Here is a 25,543-nt window from a genome sequence, read left to right as displayed (position 1 = left end):
TAGCGACGCTGTCTAGAAGATGCCCGTTCGCCACTGCTTTACACAATTGTAAACGTGTATCCGGGGGGACGAATGGGTGCTCGTATGCACGCGCGATGCAACGACCGAGGGCTCGATGCGTTCGCACAATGCGCTGTTGATATTGAACGCACGCGACTCGTCGCGGAACAGCGAAATGCGCACCGGAAACAAGACTCGACACCGGGGTTATTCTTTGATCCAGACCTCCCCTCGCCGCTCTTTGACCCTCCGACCAACCGATATGATAATGCTCTGCCCTTTTCAGGGAATGCTGGTCGACGCTACCAGGCCTGCTCTTTTAGATCCGTTGATGGAAAACAGGAGAAAGCGATGGGTTTTACGACGCGTGATTGGAGTGCTGGGGAATTGTTTGAAGGGTCATCGGAACCTTTCACTCCGAACAGGGGAGATGGAAATGAAGCTTCCTTCGTATTCTAGTTTAATTAATTAACCACGATATCAAAGGAAATTAATTTCCAACATTAACCCGAGAATCCTTCGTTGCTACAGAATTCAGAAGGTGGAATCAGGTAACTAAAGGAATCCTTTCAGTAGTAGCGAACGATCGCCTAAATTTCAGGCCAGTCCAGCTACTGTTAGACGTGAAATCGATTTTTACGAAGTGCATCGTAGCGACGTATCGCTTTCGTAGGAGCCCTGAAATCCCGTAGAAACGTGAGTTTATCCTCGAAGGGTAGCGTGACCAACGGAGATCGACAGACCTTACGCGTCAGACAATCGTGTTCGGCGGTATCACCGGGAACCTATATCCCTTAGGCGAGAAGTCGTGAATGCCTGGTGTCAGGAAAAACGGGAGAGATACATAAAGCAGAAACGTGAGGCAGAACCGAGAACACGGAACGATTGAAACGGATACGCGACCGGTGGCTGGTCGCGCGATATTTCAACCGTGTATATAATCCCATATCATGACCGAGGGCTTAGTTTCGACACCGTGGACGAGCACAGCCTCTAATCCTCTCTTCCTTCATGGCCGAGAGGAAAAGTGGGAACCGTTCTGCCACGGCGTGGAGAAAAAGATTCTGGCCCAGGCTTATGGGAGCCGAATGCTTTTCGAGCGAACGAGAAAAGGATCGTGGCCGGTGGACCGGCCGATTGAGAAAGAGAGCCAGGGAACGAAGCAAACGTCCCCGTGAGGATTATGCGGGTATAATAGGTGATCCCGAAGGTAACGTCGCGTCGATTTCTCGGCTTTTTTGTGCGAGTGAAACCGGGGAGAACAGGAGGCAGGAAGACGCGAGCGAAAACCAAGGACCGATTCTCGATTTATCCGGCTACGAGGATCACCGCATCAACCGGCTGCATTAGTTTCGCGGAGATGCGCTGAATTATTGCGCGGCAAGTCTATCGATCTTAAACGTTCCGCTTCGTCTTTCGACGCGGACGACCTCCCCGCCAGCGTGTCAAACAGTCGAGCTATAACCTCCCTCCGATTCTTCGCCGATCGGTAATTTATTAGGATCGTTCGAGCGAATTCTATGAAGGGATTTCGAAAGATGACGCATAGAATAATCCCGTTGAAGATCGGCTAGCCGTGGGATCCGAGCTACGTTTCCCCTTGCACAATCTCGACGGTTAACAGGATTTAAACGGTCCAACGATGATTCTTGACCACCGAACGCGAGGCGAATAAGGAGAAACAGTCGCGGGGATAATTCGATAGAGCTCCGTGACCGAACGAAGACGTCCTCTCTCAAAGGATCTTGTTTGCCAAAATCAGTTGTTGAGACGGAGCAAAAAGAGAAGGCTAACGAGGATGAAGCAGTTGTTCATACGGAACGAGGATGACGCATAAGAAAGCAGGATGACTTGGCCCGCCCGTGAGGCGACGTCGAAGAAAAAGAAGGAACCGGTTAGAAAACACTCGGACGAGTATGAAAAATGAAAAAGAAAGGCGAAGGATGGACAGCGGCGGCGAGGCACGTTTGACCCGTCACTGCTGCGCGAGTTAATGAAATCCTAATTAAGACGTTGTTGAAACGAGTGGAACGATTCGCGTCTGGGAAAGCCGGGAAAAAAAGAAATAACTGGATACACCGATGGTTGGACCGAGCAATCGACCGACCACGAAAGGGTGCTCTTGGCGGGAAGAAGCTGGCAGGTTTGCGCAGCGGGATCTTTCTGTGCTAACGTTTCAAGGAGCAAAACGAGAGAGAGAAAAAGGGAGAGTAGCAGAAGAAGCAAAAGAGGACGACGATGAAAAGCGGAATGGCAGAGGAGAGGAAAAGAAAGAAACAAAGAATCTGAAGATGTAAAAGGGACGGAGAAAGAATGAGATCCGCGGAGAATAGGGCGAGGGACGTTCGTACGAAAGCGGAGTCATTAAAACAATTAGAGGCGAGCGTAGTTTTCTTCGCAGCTAGCGAAGAAACGAGCAACTCTACGGCTTTGGAAGGCAGCCGGCTTTGCTTTAACCGTGACGACGATACACCGAGTTCCAGGTCGTTCTTAAAGGGGCGAGCGCGTCTGCCAACGGGAATAAAGTGCAGAAGGACGCGAGAGGGATGGGTCTAGCCGCGCGTATTAATGGCGCATTAACGGCGACTCCTCGTCACAGAGACGTAAAGTAACCTGGAATTCCCGTAATTGAGGCAGTCATTATCCCGAGGGATGCAGGTAAGTGTTACATTGAATTTAAGGAGACCGGGGAGAATTTATCTTGTTCCCAACGCGTCTCGGTTTGACGCCGGCTCGTTATTCTCCGCGAGTCGGGAGAAAGCTCTTTGTTGAAAGGGGCTGCGGTCGCTGTTTCAGCGATACCGAGCTTTTTCGCCTGGTTCGATGTCCCCTGAGCGAAAACTTAACCGTTTCCAACCCCGAATAATTGAGAATGACGCACGTTTTCGTTCTTTGAAATCCAACCGTGCGATTCTACTGAATTCGTGACGCCTTCCTTTCTTTTCCTAGAAACTTTATGCGCGTTGAAAAGAAAAAATAATCTGACTTCGTTTCGGAACAAGTTTCGCGTAGCAACGTTCAACCTTTCGTCGCCCCTTAAACGCTCAACGAGATACGCGAAATCGTGACCCAATTTTCAAACAGCCTCGTACACCCTGAAACGAGTTTCTCATCCGTGTGCACCACCCTGTGGGGAGGATCGACGCGACGTCGAACCGACACCAAGTAAGTGGAAGGGTCATTACGTCAAACAGCGTAAGTAGTAAGTTAAATTGAAGGAGACGGTACCGAATGAATTCCGTTCAATCCCCGCTACGCTTATTTTTACGCGGTGTTCAAGCGGACCTTCTGTCGCGCAAACGCATCGATTTTCTATCACCGGACTGAAACGTCCATTCTACGGCTGATCGAACTCTTAATTCGATTTTAAGCTATCCAATCAGCAGGAATGATCAGAATTGTACTTTGAACGTTCTGCAACGTGTCGGTTCTCTTTCAACGCTGTCCTCGTTCGTCGAGAGGGGATCGAAAATTCTGGTAATGTCATTAGCAAATGAGAAGAAAGTAGCACATGTTAACGAGAGTACAGGGCGTGGCAAATTATTTTTGCGTTTTATATAGGTATTCGACTTCACCTTGTACGCTTTATTCGAGAAAGGGAACCACGCCTCGCGTTCGATTTACTTTCGATCGCTTCGAGCGGCGAACATATTCGCATTTAAATTCAAGCAAACGCTCGAATAATCGGCCAGGTTAATCACGAGTTAAACCGCCCAACGATTATTCACCGTGTCTCTGCTCGATTGGTCTTCGAGACTTTTCAAACGAAAGTCGATCGCTATTAATGGACTCTAATGAAGATTTTGTCCAGATATTATAACCGATTCGACCAATTCTAATTAAACTCCAGAAAGCTTGTATTTGGCCATATTATAATAAAAAATTAACCAAGGTATTAACGTTTTCTACGCTAAAATATTGATCATTCGGCCGAGCTCCCCTCGAAATAAACTATGAGGGTGTTAAATTTTCTACCAAGTAGCAAGTAGATGGTAGCTGAAGCTGGTTCCCGTAAAATTTCCATACTGTTACGTTCGACGTCCGTCTTGATCGCGTGAAAGCTGTGGCCGGGCGGATTAAAGTATTCTCGTGTACAAGTTTCTCGTCGGCTGAAACTCGTCCGGGTGGTAATCGCGCTTTAAATTGCTCGACTGCTTCATGGCTCGGTGTGTACGCGCGCCCGGCAAGAGCGAGGCTAAGCCAGTGCAAGAATGCAACGAGATTTACAACGAGGACGCAATTCCGGCTGACGCGTTTACAACGGGGAAACGAGCCGTATTATAAAGAGGAACACGGATGTCCCGGCGTAACGCATCTTGACGGCAGGAAATTAGATCTCCGAGGATGAAATTGGTTAACCCGGACATCGCATCGTTTTTCAGAGCATAAACGACGGCGTTTCTGTAGCGGTACGCCTGGATTATAAACGTTTTAAAGGGCGGTTTTCTCCTATTTTTTTTTTTTTCTTCTTAACACCCGGAAGGAAGTATCATTCAGACGGAAGACGCGATGCTACGTCGTTTTTTATCCATCGCGACAATTTCTGCAAATTTTTATGCAATTTCATTATGTTTTTGTTAGTTCCACGGTAAATATAATAGCTTCAAAATATTTCGAACGCGCGTTTAATTCACGAACCCCTGGAATGGATTTATGAACCCTTCGTACTTCCCAGACATTCGAAATACGCTTCTATTGGAATTCAGGCTTGAAATTAAAATATCGAAGCCAATGAAAGGCGAGAAAATTCTTTCTCGATAAGGTATTCCACGATTGGATTGTAAATGTACAAACTCACCCCTGTTTCTCGATCACAATAGCAAAGGATGCTTACCTGAAACAAATAAAATTACATACTTTAATATACATATATTCGTTATTAAATTTGTGTTTGAATTATTTGAAATATTGAACAAAACACAACGATGTGTGTGGCACAATTTGCCACCCATATCGCAGCGAAAGAACTCTGGAGGAAATTGGTCTGGTGAAAATTATCCGGAAATAATTTTCAACGTAATACTCGGTGGTTAATTAATGCATCATTTCCTGCGATAATTGCTTCCACCGTGGCCGGCAAACTGACAAAACTGTTCGACTGTACGCTGAACGAAGTTAATATCAAATATGTTTCAGCTTACTTCTGTAGCTCAAGTCCCCGCCCCTCGTTTCCGCACCTTCCCAACAATTCCCGTGCACGTTGCTCCTCTATTCACGTTTCTAATACCGCATACCCTTCTCGACGCGAACGTGGACTAAATTAGTGGTGGCGTTGTGTCGGGTCGTGTAATACATCGGGTAACGTTCCCCATGAAAGATAATCGTATGGAAACGCTTATTAAGTCATCTTTCCCGTGGAACCGGAAGTTGGACGTCGTTGGCCGATTCGTTTGCCACGCTCACGAGAGAAGCCTGTCGATTTTCCTCTCAATTATTTTGCCAAATATTCCAGGAAAATTGAACGGTGCAATTAACCCTGCTACCGTGGTAGGTTTCAGTCTGGAAATCGTCTATCAACAGCAACGCATTCCCTCAAGGTTTCCAATCGTTCAACCTTAGCATCAAACTGCATCCGAGTTGAATTCCAGAAACGACAACACACGCTCGATTAACCGGAACCGCACGTTGCTGCAATTGTAACGGGTTGAACGTCGCGACGCACCCGGGAATACTCGGATGGAAACGTTTATCCGAGAATAGCCGCGTTTAAACGATCCTCGCTACGGTATCGTGCGTCACTGAAACGGCCTGTCGGATCAAATTAGGCTCTCTCTGTAAACGAGAAAACTTTTCAGCCGGAAAATAACTCAAGGACTGATACCCGAAGCAATTTCGCGACGTTCATCCTGTTTCCTATCGAGAGAAGGAGAAAAAGAAGAGGATCGATTCCGTTCTCGCCTACGTTCTGTTTATCATTTAGTAATTCGACAAAGGGGGTAATTCGAGAAGCACTTTCAGGGTTGTTAAAACGCGTACGGTGTTCGCGGAACGGGCGAAACAGGGGAGAAAATAAATACGGGCACAATTCGAGTGTAATGAGAATTGTCGCCTGTATTTTCACGCTGGACGAGGGATCACGGATTTGCCGAGCGACAGAGGGGGGGAAAAAGTGGAACGAAGAAAGTTAGGGGAACGTAGAGGCGAAATGCGGAACAAAAGAGAAACAAACAGATAGAATGAGAGGAGCAGGAGAGGAGAAAGGCGAGGAACGTTTCGCGAAATTATCCTCGGTCTGCACGAGCCATCTGGTCCTATGCAAACGCCCAGAGGGAGCATAATAGGGTAATACAGAACGGCCTACAAAACAAGCTACCGAGACATTCGGTAATTGGCCGCGGCTACCGAGATACAGAGAAACAAAGAACAACAACGTCGAGGTAAAAAAAAAGTGTGAAAAGCAGCGCATTGCCGAGTATGTCTTCATGCTAATATCACTGGCCGTGTCATCGTCGCTCGCATAGCCCGGATGCTCGGCGACCAGACAACCACCGCGAAGATATAATTTTCAGACAAAAGAATATCCTGCATCGTTGCCTGCGCTCGTTTGCGCCCCTACTGTCACTGATGCCAACTGTGAGAATTCGACTGTATCGTTCGAGCAACAGGAGAGAAAAACGAGATAAAGTGAAACGATATCGCGTAATGAATGGGAAAACGTGTAAATGTCGTGGAGTACGTTAGTCTAGCTTCCCTTAGTTGAAGAGACAATGACTAATTAATACGAGGCTCGGAGACGGGGGCGTGGTAAGACGAGAATATCCTTCAGCGTGTCGTTCAAAGCGAATAGAGCGAGTATTCGTGATGCGGGTCTAATGTCCCTAATGTCATTCGATCGCGCACAATAGGCCGGTGTCATACACTCGTTCTCCCGCTATCGATCCTCTTCGAGCTCCACTCCGACACCCTTCGTCGCATCCTCTTCCGTGGCTCTTCATCGGTCTCAGCCAACGTTCCGGCGTAATTTTCGTGACCATGCCAGAAAGGGTGCTTACAGCAGCTACCGTCATTACCGAGTAACTGTCATAAAACTCGACTAACGCGAGCGTAAGCTCGAGACCAAGCGGCATCCATCCTGATGGTAATTTCTGGCGGGGACATATGCGCATTGCAAGACGGATGAGACGTCAGCTCTCGCTCTACTCAGGGCAAAATGGATGCTTACATGCCCATAAGTTTCCTCCTAATTTCCTAAGCACCCATCCCAACCCGCCAACGAATCATGTCGAGAGAAATTAACGCTCATTTTGCCAGCTTTCCTTTAATTACCAAATAATTCACTTGTTGCTCCGTTGTTAAGTTGAAGGAAATTCCAAGTAGTAACAGAGTGATATTATAGTTTTCTTCTGCTCGACATTCAAAGCACGTGGACGAAAGCGAAAGCGGGAAAAGGGTAAACGAAAAACCGATAGAACGAAGGGGAGCCAAGCAGTCGGGGTCGGGTTAAATCGTCGACAATAGGAACGCGTCAGGATGGAAAAGGAAAGTTTCGTAAATTAATGTGGGTCAGTGTGTATCACGGCGAAGCGTGCAAACGTTTCGGTCTTCAAACGGTGATTACAGGAGCTTCAAAGATTCGATTAGCCGGATGTTGAACCGAACGCTGGGGGATAGCGAGCGTGAAATTAGAAGCACGCGATCGCAACGGCCGATTAAGTCTTGAGCCTACTGTCGGTAGCTCGATAATAACCTCCCTGTTTGCGTATCGTTCACCGTATCGTTACCCAAGGTACCATTCCTCTTTACTCCACGTCCTTCGACAATCCGAATCCTGTCGATGCTTTTTATTATTTTTCGCGTATATCGTTGTTTCGCCTGGTCGATGACGTACGAGTATAAAAAGAATCAATTCGAATTGGAGCATTAATTGCATCGTTCGAGGCAACGTGAAAGGGTACAGGCAATTACGATGTCCCAAGAGGGAACGCAGACTAATGGGATTATTATTAATCGTACCGAGGCGAACGTTAGCCGGCTACCTGGTGGCGTTACCGAGTTTGACAAGTAGGATGAAACCGGCCGATATCGCCTCGAGAGACGAGTTGCATTTGTTTCGAGGCCTGTTTAATCGAGCCTCGATGATCCTTTATCTCGCAATCGGGAAGTAACGTAGGCGCAATAAGCCATCACTCGAACGGCATTCTCATCGATCTTATCCCTTATCATCGTACAGACGATTTAAACGTTTCGAGAGAGAAGGATATACAAGATCGATGATGCTCGGACTGGTCGCGAAATCTCATTATAAACTTACTCCAAAGAGGCAGAGAAAAGTGTACACGGTGCTGTTTTCATTCCGACGAAGTCAATATAAATTGTAGCAAAAGAGATCACCGTCGGGGATTCAATTTCCAGACGGGACAACGGGAACTCGATATTTCAGTATTCCAGAAAGAAACGGCTGCGTATACCTGACAGGCTCGCGTCGTTTCATGAAATGCAATATAACGTTAAAACGGTATATGCAACAATAACAACAACAACAAAAAGCGAAACACGCGCAGCTTTTTTCCCTCCGTGTTTCGACTTTGTTTTGTTTCGGCCCTTTTATCCATCTGGCCAGGAATAACGATATTACTATTCCCTGTACACCGAAGCGAAGAGCGTACCGCGACAACGGTATTATCATCTTCGTACAACGTTATAATCAAAATACCGTTCGTCCATCGTACGCAACGAATAACACGATATTTATATGATAAGCAAACATAGAACTGCCGTTCGTTTTGAAAAGGTTGTCAATAAAACCAGCAGTCACGACAACGCTGTATACCTTTCTGTCCGACTAGAAAACGCGTCTGGAATAATATTCCGTTTCACCTAGGGACTCTACCCGTTCGGCCGATCGATCGATCTCATCCATAAACGATGGTCTCGCTGATCTAGCCGTGACAACGGAATGGTAACAGCACGCGTCCAGGTGAGCCATTTACCAAAGGGTACGAGACCACGATCAGAGAAGCGACTCTGAGAAGTTGCAAGTACCTGATCCACCCGACGCAACCGTTCTCTGACTTATGCATGCCACCGCTTCAGCCACCGGACACACGCGAAAAAACGTACGTGACCAACACGTTAGGCAGCCATGGTGTGCCAGCTGTATGGGTTAGCGTGTAACGCTCGCACGATGCGCAAAAATATGCAACAGCTAGCGTGGCCGAGGATAACAGACGAGGGAGGGAGATGAAGCCGAAGGATGCTGCGGGATAACTGCTCTGAGAATATGTATGCTCCATGCAAAGTAACGGTACCGTGGAGACCGTGGATGACCCCGCCTGTGTAAATGCACGACCTGGACGGAGACGGGACCCAGGAACGGCACAATATCTCTTCCTCTCTTTCCTTCTCTTCTTCTTCTTCTTCTTCGGCGTGTCCACCAGGTTGCTCGTCGTCGCGCGAAACACGTAACCTTCTACGAGTATGAGTACCGTACGTAGCGAAACACGCGAGCAATCGCCGCTACCCGGGGCCCTTTATGCATTACGTGCTTCCACACGGTATCGGCGTAACTCACGTGTACCAAGAATGTATCATTTTGATAATCTCGCCTCGCAGAGATGCGGACATCGACGGTAGGTTCTTTCGATCGGTAGCTATGAAACTGTGCACGCTATTTCCCAGGAGAAGCATCGAGGGGAACTTTTAAATTGATTCGTTCATTTTCACCGACTCTTATCGGTCAGGAATTTTTGTATCGAAGAATACGTGATAAAGATAATTTCACGATCCAATTGTTTGTACATATGTTCTAGTCTCCTGTTTGACGAAGCTTTAGTAAAAATACCGTAATTGGGTAGGAGTGATGGAACGTTCAATATGGTAATCGTTGTTATCCTATGCAAAGCAGCAAATTGCGATGAAATTTCGGGCTTTACAGCTTTATCGATATTCAGTGAACCCTATACATATATTCCATGGAATATTAACTCGCGGTGCACGCCGGCGTATCGTATATTATACACATTTTTGCGCAGACAATTTCGCTGTCTATTAACATGCAAAGCAAAGATCAAACTCAAAGCTATCGCTGTCGCTAAACATCCATCAAATCGTTTGATCCAAAAAAGCGATCGAAAAAATTGCTTGAATTTTAAATAAAACTCGACGTTTAACCGTAAATTCTGTTAACCCTTTGTTCTGTGTGTATGAAACAAGAATGAAATCAATAACACTTATTACTTTTCTTTTTATTCCATTTCATTCCTCAGTTTATTTTTTCATTTGTTTTTTGTCATATCATTATGATGTGATAACATGTGCTTTGTAATTAGTAATATGCGTCGATAAGTTTTATTTAATTACGATTAGTATATACAAGAAATAATTTATGGACGCAGATACGCGTCCATAGCAGTCAAAGGGTTAAAGCTGGGTTTTCGATCGAAAATGTGTCGTGAAATTTGAGAATAAACGGATACTAGTCGATTCTTTCGCAGGTTCGTCGACTCCAAGACAAGGCCAGGAACCAGTATCAATGTACCTGACCTTTGTATCGGTTCACCTAATGTCCATGCACACGGTACTCGGCAAAACACGCAACGTGCCAATCCGCTGTACACACACGACTTTGGCGTGCATCAATTTGCAGTGGAATGTCTGCTTACGGTTTTATCAATATGCAACCTTCGACCGAGCGAATGGGAACTATTTACCGTACCGATTCGTTACCCACGATGCACGTTTTCAATGTACGAACTCGTACGCGATATCTGCTTCTCATCTTCTCTCTTCTCATTCCTCCTCCTATCTCTGACTAGCTATCAGTTATCCCGTGGATCCTTCTATAAACCCGCTGCTGTGCCGTATTTTATCGGATATTAACGAGTCTCGTGTACACGACAGCGTCACGTGGCCGCTTAACCATCCGCGAGTTTAATTATCTAATGAATCAAAAAATTCGTTGCAACGGCGCGCGCTCGGAAGCCTTTTAATCACCGAAAAACGGCCGCGATCCGATGCGTTACCAGGCGAGGAACGAGCGTACAATTTAATCACTTAAACGAGATTCCACGAGGTCGCGAGACGACCTACTGCCTCGGTCCGTTTTAATTACGAGTCGACGCGACGCGACGCGAGGAAAGAGACACGCGAGTAATTACGCGCCGCTCGGATAAACTTCGGCCGCGATATCGAGAATATTTAGTGAAAACGAGAGCGCGACAGAGACGGTGTGACTAAGGGTCTCTAGAAAATGGTAGCAGCGTGGCAATCGTAGCGGAAAAACGTTAGTGAAAATGAAGCGGGACGAGAGAGAAGCTTGAAAGAGCGATTTTAGCAAGATGAATTAGTCGTAGGAGAAGAGGATTCCGAAAGGTTGCTTGGCTACCGAGTGGAATCAAAACACGACCAGCTACGCTGGTAAATGGCAAGCTGTCATTAAAAGGAGGGAATGCGAGCTACGGCGGTGTTCCCTGTCGCCTCGAGAATCGACTAGTTCACCTTCTGCTTCGTTCGCACCTACTCCGGATTCCAATGATGACTTTGAGCGTCGACAGAAGTATTTTAAACAGAGTATTCCGGGGGGGTCCAAATTATCCTCTGCTCGGCTGAGTTCGCCTGACACAGATTCCTCGAACCGCGCACCGGATCGCCGAGCGTAATTTTAACCCTTTCGTTATTATTGGCGCCTAGATGCGCACGCCTAGCTGTACATAATAGGCGTCTATAAGTGCACAACTAATTCAAAGTCTAATATTTGAAGAAGCTACTAAGCATAAACCATATAATTCAGAAAGAATCCCAAATGAATCATACGTTTATGTAAACGCTTTTTATTGCTTTCGACAGCTGAATCGCTGTAATAAGTTTTATCTTCAAAGAGATCACCCTGGCTCTGACATACCGAAGCTACACTTGATCGGCCACCCTAATACGTGTTCGCGGGTCGCGTCACTTGGAGGAACTGTCAAGTGGCCTTTTCATTAACCACGTTACGATCGAGCCGGGATCCTTTGTTTCGAGCGGGAAAACTATCTTAACACCTCTTGACGGGAATTAATAACGGTTCCCCTGGGAACTAAATCCTTTACCGACGAACGAACTGCGTTGGCTCGGATTAGCCGGATGACGGTGCTCGACGCGGAGCGAGAGCTCGAATGGAACGACGACGTTACAATTTCCAATGCAACACTGCGGAAGGAAAAAAGTGGCGGCACGGAACCGGCAGAAAATCGATAGACCTTTGAGTGCCGCAGGGACGTACGTACGGCCTGGAACACGCGTTTCAAAGCGGAACGTCGTTCCTGCACGGGTGAATCGCGAGGACAAACAAAAACACATTTTCACAGATTAATATCCTCGTTGTTCGTTTGCGAGCCAGTTGATAACCGAGAAGAGCGTGTTCACCAGCGCACGACGTAGAGACGCAAGACGGCCGTCGACAGCGTGCCAGCCCGCGCGAGCATTTATCTCCGCGCGAGCATTTATCTCCGCGCGAAAGAATCCGAGAGAAGAGCGTGGCATCGGGGATGACGCGTGGCTAATTACGGCGTCAAGAAGCTTAATTAGTCAACGAATCCAACCGACGGCGACTCGAATCCTTTGTGCGGTCGAGCGCAGAGCGCGGTGACGAGCGTCGCGACGCGACGCGACGTTCAACCGTGTCGCGTCGTGCTACGGAATCAGAACGGGCCGATCTCGGCCGAATATTCGGCGGTAGCGAATGTCGCGTGACGCGCTGCCTTGGACACGCTTTCGACCAGACTTTTAATTAAACGACTAATTAAGGGAACCCGGTAATTAATCGCCTACTCATTGGCCAACACGAAAACAGGATACGGGAACACGGTGGTGTATCGCTTACGCGTTAGTTCGCCCTCTAAACACTAGACTCTAGGGTGCGGCCACCCGTTACGAACCACAGTTCCTTTTTTTTTTGCGACCGAGCTTTGATCGATGAACGCATTGACCGAGGGTGACTCGCGACCGGGTCCTTCGATAGCTTGAATTATGATCCGCGATATAGCTACGGCACGAAAGCGCCTTATCAGTTTCATCGTTTCCTGGGGGAACATAAATTCATCGCTCGACCTGGGGGTTTGGTCAGGGCATATTGGTTGCGTTTCACCCTCGAGTCCGATGGAATTATACAACTTCTGAATACTTGTTGAGCGAACAAGAGGAAAATCTAGATAGCCATCATTTCTTCTGTATCGAAATGGTGTTCGTTTCAGAAAATAACCCGAACGAAGAGCTTACAGAACGATTGAATATTAGAGCAGGATATTAACCGGCAAAGAGCTTTCCATTCTACGGAATAATGAAACATCGACGTGGCCGAGGTTCGCGTTTAAAATAACAAAACTCGTCCCGTTCTTTGTATAACGAAATCAATTTCTCATTTCGTTCGTAACGAAACGAGTACGGCATCGTTACAGGAAAGATGATTTTATGAATTACGGTATCGTATTTTTCCCTCCCGTCGATCTCTGAACTTTCTCCACATAAATTGGCCATCGCCAACCGATGTACGATCGGATTGACGAACAATCAACGTGTGTCCTTTCCCTCGACACAATCCTCGATACCAGCTTCTTTCATCCGGCTCTCGAGAGAAAAAAGTCTCGATAAAAAGGCTGTACCTTCTTCCAATAGTATTACGAGCACAGGATACGAGCCAAGCCACGATCACAATCAATCCGCGAGCAATGGGGTCGCACGAGTGATGCGCTTCTGCAGACGCGCGTACTCCTTCCGGAATATATCGATCTTTCTCCAATGTAAATATATTAGTTATGTATACTACTTTTCTCAGATCTCTAACTCTGCTCTGCTAATTGAAATAATTATCTCGCTAAATCTACCGTCGGAACTTTGATACGATTGCTGAAAATTTATTTGCGTGTTAGCAACGGCTTATTTTTAACGATCGTCGAAGGTAATTTTGCGCTATTTTGCTTTCGTACGATTTATGATAGGAACTTGAACTGCGTGAGGTCTTGAAAGAGGATGGAGTGAGGGCTAAACACAGTTCTGGTGACCGAAGATGGCTGATGATGACCACGTTGGTCTCTCAGCTATCAGGTATCGAAGATTTGCATGTGTTGGAGAGGGGAAAAAAGGCGTTTCGTCTCGGGATCGTCTGTCAGATTCGTCAGTGGGGCTGACAACAGACGATCCCTGCTCCAGACACCTATCATACCGCAATTAGGAACGTCTATATTATATTCGAACTGCACGCCAGGTGACCGCTTGCGAGAACATTGTTCACCGATCATCTCGCCGCCACCTAGCGGTCTCCGGCTTGAACTAAAGGCGTCCGGGAAGACGAAACCCTCTCTCCCCCTCCACTAAATGACTACATATGAATGGAAAATGTTTAGGAAAGGCAAGATTCCTGAGGGATCTTTTAGTAAAAGGACTGTGATGAACCACACAGCACCCATTGAGCTTTCGTCAATGCGAAAGGACAGTCTGAATATTTCTAACATGCGATTTTTGGAGCCCACGATCTAATCACAATTGTTCGAACGACAACGAGAATGGAAAGGCATCGTTCAGTTCTGAGTAAAGAAATTTTATAGCGTCTCGTCGAACTTCGTTATGCCGTCAGCAGGCGTAGCTAATTATGTGATACGGTGTGTTCGTTTGCTCGTTTGTCCTCTGCCTCGTTGGTTACGCTGCTTCACGGGTACCGGAACTCGGCCCGGAGCACCGCTGGACCCCCTTTGCTCTTTCTCTTTGCTCGAGTACGAAGGGAATCTCGAGGGACTTCCGTAAACTGCGTTCCGCGCTCGTTTCGCTCCGTTCGCTATTACCGTGAAGATTAAATTGTTGCGCGACGCGAGCTTTTCATCTTCAAAGGGCACTCGTCTGTTTGATGTGGTGAACCATACATAGCCGGCCCGATTGCGCCCGTCCGTCCCGTCCTGGCGCGTTCTGAAGTTAAACAGAAAAAAGTTTCCGGGAGATGAAGGCGGACGCGCCGGTTGATGCGCTCGTTTCTGCTCCCTAAATAACCGCTCAGGGTGCATGCGAGAGTTTTTTCTTCGTACACGCGCGTAACCGAGCGACCGGTACGTCCGATGTTGCTGGCTTTTATGGAGTCACGCAGTTGGAACCGAAAAGCTTCGACTGTACGCTACCGTGACAGCAATGAAAAGATTCTTTGTATTACCTCCTATCCAGATAGTGTATTTACGTTACGTAGACTGACTGGCTGGAGTTTATTGAAATCTTCGTGTATTAACCCTCTCATGACGATCGCAGACTCGTTTCGATTCAGTTACAGTTACAGGAATTTTTTTTCATTACACGAAACAGTTTCGCAAGAAAATATCAAAGTCTCAATCGAAATTGTAATTTTTTACGAGACTACTCCGGATAGCAATTTTCTTCCTCTGTGAAATATTTCTCCAATAAAGCAGAAATGACGTTTCCTTTTATTTCGAGAAAAATTTTTCTCTTTCCACGTAAACAGTTTCATATCACAAGGGGATTAGATGTCGCGGATGTCAATGAAATATTTCTTACAAAGTTTTATACTTTTATTTATATTCCTTTCTATTTCCTGAAAGAAACGATCGCTACCCAATGAAGAGTTTAAAAATGAAGTAACCCTAGATTTGAAATGCCCGCAGGAACCAGAGTCCCGAATATTGTTACATAACGAAGGTATTGTCCGAGGTCGCCGCAGGCGGTCGAATACCGTAGAAATGACATAATTGTCATTATTAGAGTTCGCCTATAATCGCAAGCACGGAACCTTGAAATAATGAGGGATCCTGGCAAATTACTTAGCAATCTGAGACGAGAATGGAGTCATGTACGGGAGGTCACCATTCTTAAGGGAAGCTCGCACAATACCTCTTGTCGACACAAAATATCCTAACGATGCTTCAATCATTCCATCCTGAACAATAGCGATTTTGAAAAATCCTACGTTATTTTGCACAAGTGAATGCTGAAAAATTCTCTGCTTCATTAAACGAGTGGAATCGTGGTTAAAACTCTAACCAGTAGCAGAACAATACTAGCTACCTTCGAACAGTCAGATTGAAATTGTTGAAATGTTTACAAATGATTTAGGTAATCAACGTGGATTCGTTCGACATCGTTAGACGGCCTAAGACGATCGAGAGGCCTCTCGTCTACGTCGAACGAAACGATCTCTCCGCTGACTCCGTAATACCGACGATGTCTGATTCGCAGAGCAAACAAATTGAAACAAGATGGTTCTGTATGAGTCTGCTCGTAATCCCGGAAAACGGAGAAATATGTTCGTTACAACGAACGTGACGAGTTTCTACACGACCTGGAATAGGTATCTTCAATTTCTCGTACGATTGATTTTTACATCGAGCACAAGGTAACAACGTCGGTTGTTCACGGATTGATCGGCGATAAAAACAATCGATCGTTCAGCCTAAGATAAGCCGTTGATTCGTCGGCTAGTGATTGCTTTAGGAACAGTGTTTACCCGCGACAAGGGATAAATATGCAAAGGCACGTGCACACGGTGCGCTTGACGTTATCGAGTATCGAAAAATAGCGAACTCATCGTCTCGTGCTCGTTTCCATCGCTTACAAAAAAGTAATCAATGTTACCACGTTTCCTGGTTAACGATGATGCAACGAAAGTCGAACGTTACCGAGCCACTGTACCCCCGAGCAGCATCGTCCTCTTTACCTTTTCAGCACCAATTGACCCAGAACCGTCGAACTTTCTTTCACAAGTTTTAATGCACAAGTAGCGCTACAAAATGGGTCGGACGAAAAAAAAAAAAAAAAAAAAGAAAAAAAATGATTCGATATTAATAATAAATCAGGGACGCGGTTAGAGGAACACGGTTTCGATATTAATACTTCCATGACGAACAGGACGCTCATTATTCAAAGGTATCAGAGTATTAATAATTAATCTCGCGATAAATATCTTTGTTTAATGTCGAATGTATTATTGCACGAACGTTCTACACGCAAATGAACTGATTATACGTAGGACGCAATTTCCGACCGCTTTATTAATTCTTTCGCAGTGAAGGTACAAGTTTTCACGTGACAGCGTATCGCAATTTTTACTGACGCGACACGAAATGTCACGAATTTTGATTCGAAAAATATTTATGTCGCAAAAACCTATCAGCTGTCAGAGCGACGATACGTCTAGAATTGTCGACCGTTTGCAAAATTTCTTTTAAATATTTATATCGAAAGGACCATTAGTTTAGTAATATATGGAAAGAAAAAGAAATTAACTTACCTCTTTCTACTTGAAATATGGGAATACTCCTTTAATATCGATCGAATCTACGGCCGTTCGGATTTAATCGGTCAAGCGCGCTTCGACTCGTACACCACAGCCCTTACACAATTTACACCCTTCGTTTTCCACGAGGCGATGCCTATACACAAGCTTCGGGCACGTATTAATGGCACGCATTAGCATATATTGACCGCGAACGGAGCTCGTTCAGCGTGTCTGCGGTGGTGCTTGTAATTATGAGTTACGCTTGCCTGTAGTTAACGGACGAAAGCGGCTTTCGCGAACCTGCAAACGCCAGTCCACGCAAACTTGTAACGCGCCGAGAGAGAAATTTTACATTTTACGTCATTTCGTGAACTTAATCCCCCTGGCGTTTTCGTATCGTGATATATTTTTCGACGAGGCAAAAAGAAATCCCCTGTGATGGAGGATATACGTCACGAGTTTTATTTATTTTTACAACGAAAATGAGAAACAAACCGTTAAAACTTATCTACTTTGCTACGGTGTTCACGCCTGCGGCAGAAAAGTTCGCATCTTCCGCCGTAATTCCATTTAATTACCGCAACGTGTACACGGTACGAGAACATCGTTTAATTAAAAAAAAAAAAAAAAAAAAAAAAAAGGAACAAGTGGGTTAGGAGAAGATCGATTGGCGCAAAGCAGCCGGTGCGTAGCCACCTAATGAGCGCGGAGACGTTAGAACTGCTTCACCTCTACCCCTAATATCAGGAACCCTGCCAACTTTTAGAGTGCTTTCCCGAGAGGTCTCTACGACCGTCGTTCAACTCCCAACGACCGTCTCACCTGCTCGTTCAATATCTGAACAGCATTCGCGGATGTAATCCTTCCAGGGGAGGTAACAACCGCTCTGCGATCAAATAGTTTGTACGAAACGACCGATTTTTATCTTGGAGCTTTAAAATCTAGAACGCGAGGCTTTATTGAGGGGAGCTTGAGAGAAAAATAAAATTTCTCCGCAATATATGACGGCATATCGTATCGGTGCTCGCCGCAAACATCCAGCGATACTTGCAGACCTGTTTCGTTGGTCGACCGAATAAAAGGATAAGTAAACTTTTGCGAACTCATTTATATCGTTCCTGCAAACCTACACTTTTTTACGACTATCTTTGCCGCGGCAATAAAGAACTCTCTCGGTTTATTCTTCGGATCTTTTAAGAACATCCTGCGAGAAGGAAGAAGACGTATTACGATGTCCCGACGAAAAAGAATCACAAAAGTCTGGACAGGTTTGCAGAAGAACGAATGAAAGTAGAGCTTTCCGAACATCTTCAATGTGGCCTAATTACGATCTGAAAATTACGACCGGCTTAAACTTCCATTTTTTCTTTCCCCCTACAGTTCCCTCTTTTTTATAAACTCCAAAGTAAGAAAAGTAGTTCGCGCGACGTGACGGATTCACAGGGTTCAAGCGCACGCGTACACACACCCCATGCGCCACGTCGTCGCTGTATGCAAATGCGACTCGCGTTTTTCTCCACCTCCGTCATTATGAATTCTACCTATGATTCTCCCCTTCGCCTTCGGGTAATTCTACACTCTGCCCGATAGAGTCCTCCGCGACTTCGAGAGTAATTACCAGCGACGTGTCTAAACACCACCCACGATCGCCCACGCTGCTCGCTTTCAGCTCTTCAGGGGTGATCAAGGAACCGTCGCAACAAGGAAAGTAAAATACGGGACAGGAGAGATGGGTATCGAATAGGGGTTCAAAGTTCCTCTGAATAGGCAGAAATTAAAGCTCAAAGTGTTTCTGGTAAAAGAACGGTATGGGTGTTATCTGAAAATGTGTTTTCTAATTATTTTTCCCCGAAATTTTCTTGACATGAACCATGCTACTCTAACATATGCGATGGTATCGTCTCATGGGAATTATTCTTCACTGACGAAACCAACCAAGTGTCACATATGCAGTGACTCATATATTTTTCAATTCTAAGAAAACTGATGATATCTTTCGTACGCTTTGATGATTACTTCTGCCGCGTATCATTAGCTCAATAAAACAAGTATACTTCCAATGGATACACGCTTATGTAAGAATGAACGACCACCCACGCCAAATATACAGACGCCTCTACGAGCGTATTTCACTCGCACGCACGAAAACGATTGGCGGAGGGTGGAAATTTTACGCTGAAACACTCTGCTCGTGCGTGAGAATTATCCTACACCCGTACGATTTATCGGTTATTACAAATACGCCCACGCACCTTGCACGCGTTCGAGTTTCAGAATTTTTCGAGAGTTCGAGACGCGTCACGGTTAATTCCAGCCTGAGATCTACTTCGTTCCGGTACCGAACGGTCCAGCACACGAAATCTCAGCATTTACTAAAGGCTAGAGGGGGCCGATCGAACGATAAACCTCTATGAAAAAGAACAAGCTACGAAATTACGAAAGATGACGAAGGACAAAGGCAACGAGAGCCGAGGACAGAGATAGAGAAACCGAAATACGTAGCCAGGCAGGATTAGGACCAACAGATCGGGGAATTTAGATTAGCTCTATCTAAATTCGGGCCACGGAGCGTTTCCCGTAGAAAGCCGAGATTAAACGAGATTTAACTTAATTTAACGCCGGAGAAACCCTGTCCGGATGCCATGCCGGTCCGAAAATATCGATGGCGAAACTCGAAACTGCTCTGTCGCCCGAAATCCTGTCCCCGAGGAACGCGACGGATATTTCGTCGCGACTACGTAACAGCAATTTCTCACTGGATTTTAAGTGTCTCCACGCGATTCATCATAGGAGAGATTATCGTAAACACGCCTACGCCAGGAACTTGCACGCGAAAAATCGTTTTTAATAACCACGCTTTTACGTAACGTTCGAACGACCCCACACGTATCCAGTATTTTGACAAGGCGACGCTACTCTTCGAGCGGGAAACATGATCCAGAAGCTAGCTGGGGACACTGTTAATCCTATTCAAATTCACAGCGTTCAGCTACGCGAAGACGAGACGACGTAAAGGAAGGAGGGTTCCGGTGACTTGCAAGGTTTCACCTGACCCTTGGTCCTTCGGGCGTTCCTTTACGATTTTGCTTTACGAGCCGGTACTCGGCTCGGCTTCGCGGCCCTTCTTCGGACGCGCGTAAAACCATAGCAAGCCCTCTAGGTCCACGATACCGTGCGTGTGTAACGTTATTTACGGCAGGATGTAATGAAACGTCGGTTACTAATGAGTTGTTCGACGTAACGCCGCGAAACTCTAACGAAAATATCCGGATAGATGGTTGGATTTAACGATCGCCTCGAAGAAGAACCGTTTTGCACGTATGTACCTATGTACTATATCTACGTATTCGCGTTACGTACACGTAGCACGTGCACATGCATCGAGCAATGGATTAAAGCGATGACCCAGCTGCCTAACGGGGCGGAACGAAGCTATTGTCTCTTTTTCTACTAAATCTGCTGGACTGGTGTTTCTTCTCAGATCGTTTGGTAGCCCGACGCGATTGCAATGGATTGGAAGCGCGCTGGAAACGAGGCGAATGCGTGAGAGCATTCGTTCAATTACAAAGTGGACCAGCTATAACTTGATAAATGGCAATTGGAAGAGCGATCGATCCGGTATTTAATTTACCGCCTGGGTGTCGCCCGTGTCTACGTGTCGGACGAACGGAATCGACGCGAAACATAGACTGGAATAAAATTTTCAAACGACCCTTTTCCTCGGATTAGATCGCGACTCGACTTGAACGCACCGGATACCCCGAAGGGAAACGGAATAAATTCGATCCGTCCTCCACCGCTGTCGCTGGTTCTTGCTCAACGCTAGGTGTATATTAAGAAGAGACCGCCGGTGCATCTCGTAAACTAGCAAACTAAACAGCCCCGCGTTCCAGCGAATCGAATCGCGCAACAAAAATAACGAGGGTCCGATGCGTGTGCAATGACAAGAGAACGTATACAACAAGCTCGGTAAATCACGCGTGGGAGTAACGTTTCGAGACCCATTCTAACGAGCCACGCTCGGCTGGTTAAGTGCAATAAATAGTCTAGACATTTTTTCCAGCTGGTAATTAGTTTCGGCTGTGAACTATCGGCGAGATGGTAAAAAGATGCACGAACAGTGGACCGGGCAGAATATGCGAGAGATACAATAACGTGTCAGTTCAGTAACCGTGAACCAACGTTGCCACACGTGGGAGTTAAAAATGTTCCATAAATCACATTACGATGAGAAATGTCCAGCTCCATCCGCGTGTACGCTCCGATGCCATTCGGATCAACGGACGACCGCGTTTTTCAGCGTCGATTTTGATGAAACTACTCTCGCCCTGAATTTCGTCCAATAAGCCGTGAAAAAAAAAAAAAAAAAGTTAGTCGCTTATCGTACCAATGGACCAGGCGTTCGAAAACCATCGGAACGGAACCAACCAACGAGCCGGAGAAGAGGAAAAAAAAAATGAAGAAGGAAAATTGTTGGGTCTGCTTGGGTTCGGGTGGTTCTCGTGGCGTGAAAGTCAACCGTTTAATAAGATACCTGAGCTCCCTGGAGAAGAACAATAAATCTAAGGGTTCGCGTACGCTTGTACGCCGCATTTACCGCGGGCTATAAATCGCCGAGACATCGTCTGGAGTCTCCAGAAGGATAGCGGTGTTCGTCGTCGAAACGCTCGAGGGGAAGTTACAAGTTACAAGCGCATACTACTTGCCACCTGGGGTGGTGGTTCCGTACAAGTAACGCCGCTTTTGACGCGAATCGTGTACGGGGGCCAAGAAAATGTCCAAAGCCGCGTATAAATGCATGAAGAACGACTAGAATAGGGCGAGGAACGGTAACATTTCTCGGGACAAATCGTTAAGCGAACCACCCGTCCCCCCGACTTGGCTTATCCTTGGCGCGTTTACGTGGATGAAATTCTTCGTCCCGTCAGAATGGGAGGATTTCGCGGAAAATTACTACGTAACCATAAATCTGGCCTCCTGGTAACCGGCAACCGAGATCCTTGCCACTCTTAATTACGTTCCTTTTTCCTTGCGACCGCGCCCATTACGCCCGGTCATTAAGTCCGTCAAGTTAAGTTGCCACGTGATACTTTGCCCTCGGTCTTACCTACCGCAATATACGCATAATATAAGGTGTCTCTGTTATGATGTTACAATAGGACAGAGGGTTGATCACACTGATTCCGTAAATCGTTTGCCAACAGGAGTAAAAATTGACACGACTCCTTTTCGTTGAATTCGTTTTCCTTGAAAATATTATCAGGCACTTTTGGTATATTTTTATTACAAGAAGAATCAACCCCTGTTTATAGCATGATAGCTAGGACACCCTGTACGTACGAATACAAAACCGAGCTCGTCGTCGTCGTCATCGCGACCTTCTCCTCCCTTTCTCGAAAGCTCTTTCTCGCCCTTTCATTCTATCCTCTTTTTCTTCCTTCCTCTCTTCTCTCGTACTTACACCCACGGCCTCCGTGTACCAGCAACCGCCCCCGCCTCTTGAACGCCACGTCCGGACGCGGCGTGGCGTGGCCAACTTAATTATATTTTATCGCAGCTTCGTCGCGCTTATTTAAATTTAAATCGTGCGCCTTGCCCTCAGATCCGACGTTCTACACCGGAGAAGGATGCTTTAACGACGCGCCACGAACCGACCACCGCTACCACCACCGACACCAACACCCCGTCGTACCGTTTCTCTCTAACGTGGTGGTTGTGACGGTGCCGGTGGTGGTTAACCGTCGGTTTCTCCTCGCTCTACCCGTTGGGGGAGCGTGCGGAACTTGGGGAAACGAACGTGCCAGGAAAAAGAGAAACTGCAATGATAAGCCCGTGCTGGAGAGAGACTGTACCGTGGGCACACGTAAACGCGATACAGATGTTGCAAACGATTTTCCAGCTACGAAGCCTGTGTTTTTACTACCTACAACGACCTTTGATAATCCCATTGATTTGAATAAAGAAACTGTTGCGCGTGTTATTGTATATTCGATGTCGTTCTTTAACATTTTCAACAGATCCGATACCTATTGTAGTGAGAGAATTTCTTACTTACTCGATTGCAAATAATTTTATTATTCCAATGTATCTTTGTAACGGCAGATCGGTTAGAAATTGACATAAAGGATGGTCGTATTTCAGTTCCTCCACCCTTGCCGGAAATTTATCACAGTTATGGGTTACGGATCTAGGGGAAGCAGGCACCGCGAAATGAGCTGGCAAAAATGATGTGCCGGGCGGAAGTAGAAGCGGTGAGATGAGAAAAACAGAGACACAGGGAATGGCAAGTTGTTCGTAGTTTGCTACGACCCCTTTAGCGCTCTCAACAAATGGAAGTGTAACAACATTAGCAATTTGAGCAAGAACTGGGAACGAGGAAATGCATACATTAGGAAGGAAACTATGCCGCGTCTGAACAAATAGGCATCACGAAATATTACGTAGTCGTGCTTTATTTACGTCTCTGTTCTTCTTCCCCAAGGGAACGTGCAATAAATGTTAAAACCGTAACATAGTCGCGGAAGAAGGTGTATCGAGAACGGGAACACAAGTGAGCAGGGAGATATTTGGGAGACCCGGGAATGATAAAGTCTACGCGTGTCAGTCGTGGATACTGCAGTAATTTCAGGGCAAAGAATAAGAAACAACAGCGGCGCGAATAAATTTGTTGCTTCAGCTCGCGATAAATTGCGAAACTACTGGGAGCTATGGAGATAGACTTACAGATTAAGCTGTTCGCGAAGAAGGCACGAAGACGCGTGGCAATCCGAAGAGAAAAGAAGAGAAATAAGTCTTCCTTCCTCTCAGCGATATTTCAATGAACGTCGTTCCGGTAATATCATCGCTTTCATTGTACGTCCCGGCTCATCCTTTATCTTTCCGTCGCGTCGGTTCTTCGTTTCGCCATTTCTTCGGCTTATCGTCGTGAAATAATTATTACCTCTGAATAGCGGGACTGCTGATTCGATAACGTTGTTTGAATATTTATAATTACTCTTCCTCGATAGCAGTAATTACCGCGATACCTCTAACTCGATAAAACTCTCCTCTCTTCTTACGGAATTACGACCGAAAAAGAAAAAAAAAGAAAAGAAAAAAAGAAGCAACGCGACGAAACGGGAGATTGTCGAGGATGGTTAAAAATCTTACCACGCCCACGATGCTAAAATTCCAAGATTTTAAGTAATAAAGTGGCAAACGGGGACTTTTCGCGGACCAGACGCGTTTCCAAGAACCATGCCTGAGCACCGTTCAACTTTAACCGCGTCGTTATGCTCATCTTTGTCTTTACGCGAAATGAATCGTCCGTCTGCACGGTAATTTACCCTCTCGACTCCTCGCGAAATAATTATTATATTCTTCGTTGGGTTAGGCGGTCGACGGGGTCGAGCAAGCCCTCGAACGATTATTAACGGACAATGCTTGGTCGTGGCAACGGGTGGGCTTGACGCGAAAACGAATTAGCATAAAATCCTTCGTCATCGACGCTCGGTTGTCTATGATCATCGAGGGACCAAGTCGGCCAACCCCTGCCAGAGAAACTAAATATATCCTTAGCCTCCAACGTAACCATTCATTTACCGTGTCTCTCGTTTAAAAAAATGTATACACGACGACATTTTTCTGTCAAGATCAATCGTACGCGCTAAATATTGAGTACAACGTCGACGCGTGTACGTAACTTAACGTCCTGTACGCACGTATCTTGCATTCCACGACAGGCTGTCCGCGTAAACGCAAGTTCCGGTTTTCGTGTCACATAATCCGACGTTGAACGTTATCGATTACGAGGAAACCCGAATTCGCGGGTAAGGCTCGTTCGCATGGTAAATTGAATTAGCAACGTGTTCGGATATCGCGGCGATCTGAATGGGCTTCCGATGCTAACGAACCGCTTAATAACCGTGCTCCGCGAACACCTGTATACGCGATTCCAACTACGTTTCGTGAAACTGCATACTCGATAGAAGGAGAGCAAGAAAAGTGGTGCGTGCACTGGTGTTCTTGCAACGGCGACTAATTGCAATCAAAGGGGACAAAGTGTCCAAGGCGTAAACAAAATTAAAGTAACGTGGGTAATTATCAAGGAAATCGTTGAAATTTTCTTAATTAATGATAGATGTAAATAATATAGACATTAGAATTTATGCTAGAACGCTTCGAATCGTAGGATGAATATTTCCCTGGCGTAACAGTTTTGTTTATTAAAGCTCCAAGATAATTGTGCAAGCACCGTCGAGCGATAACGAATACTTTCGAGCAATTAAATGCCGTTGGAAGTGCATGAAAATTATTTAAGCGCTCGTGCATCGCGCTCTCCACCGTGGGGATAATAACGATCGGGGAAAAAGAGCCTCT

General features: G+C 46.1%; 1 protein-coding gene across 3 annotated transcripts in view; it reads right to left on the bottom strand.

The window, feature by feature from the left end:
* The window catches only part of LOC114874090 (MOXD1 homolog 2), a 152,613-nt gene that overhangs the window by 104,647 nt on the left and 22,423 nt on the right, over positions 1 to 25,543 (bottom strand). The window contains exon 2 of one of the 3 annotated variants that reach the window (XM_029183029.2): positions 4,799 to 4,834. The exons of 1 other annotated variant lie outside the window; for it this stretch is intronic. The gene's annotated coding sequence lies outside the window, so the exon portion shown is untranslated. Of the gene's footprint in view, positions 1 to 4,798; positions 4,835 to 17,197; positions 17,216 to 25,543 lie in introns of those variants that run through there. One more of the 3 variants, XM_029183031.2, reaches the window with a different exon arrangement.

The sequence above is a fragment of the Osmia bicornis genome, chromosome 2 (genome assembly GCF_907164935.1).
Source record: "Osmia bicornis bicornis chromosome 2, iOsmBic2.1, whole genome shotgun sequence".
NCBI lineage: Eukaryota > Metazoa > Arthropoda > Insecta > Hymenoptera > Megachilidae > Osmia > Osmia bicornis.
The sequence above is the reverse complement of the archived record's forward strand: the minus strand, read 5'-3'. Positions and strand labels throughout refer to the sequence as shown.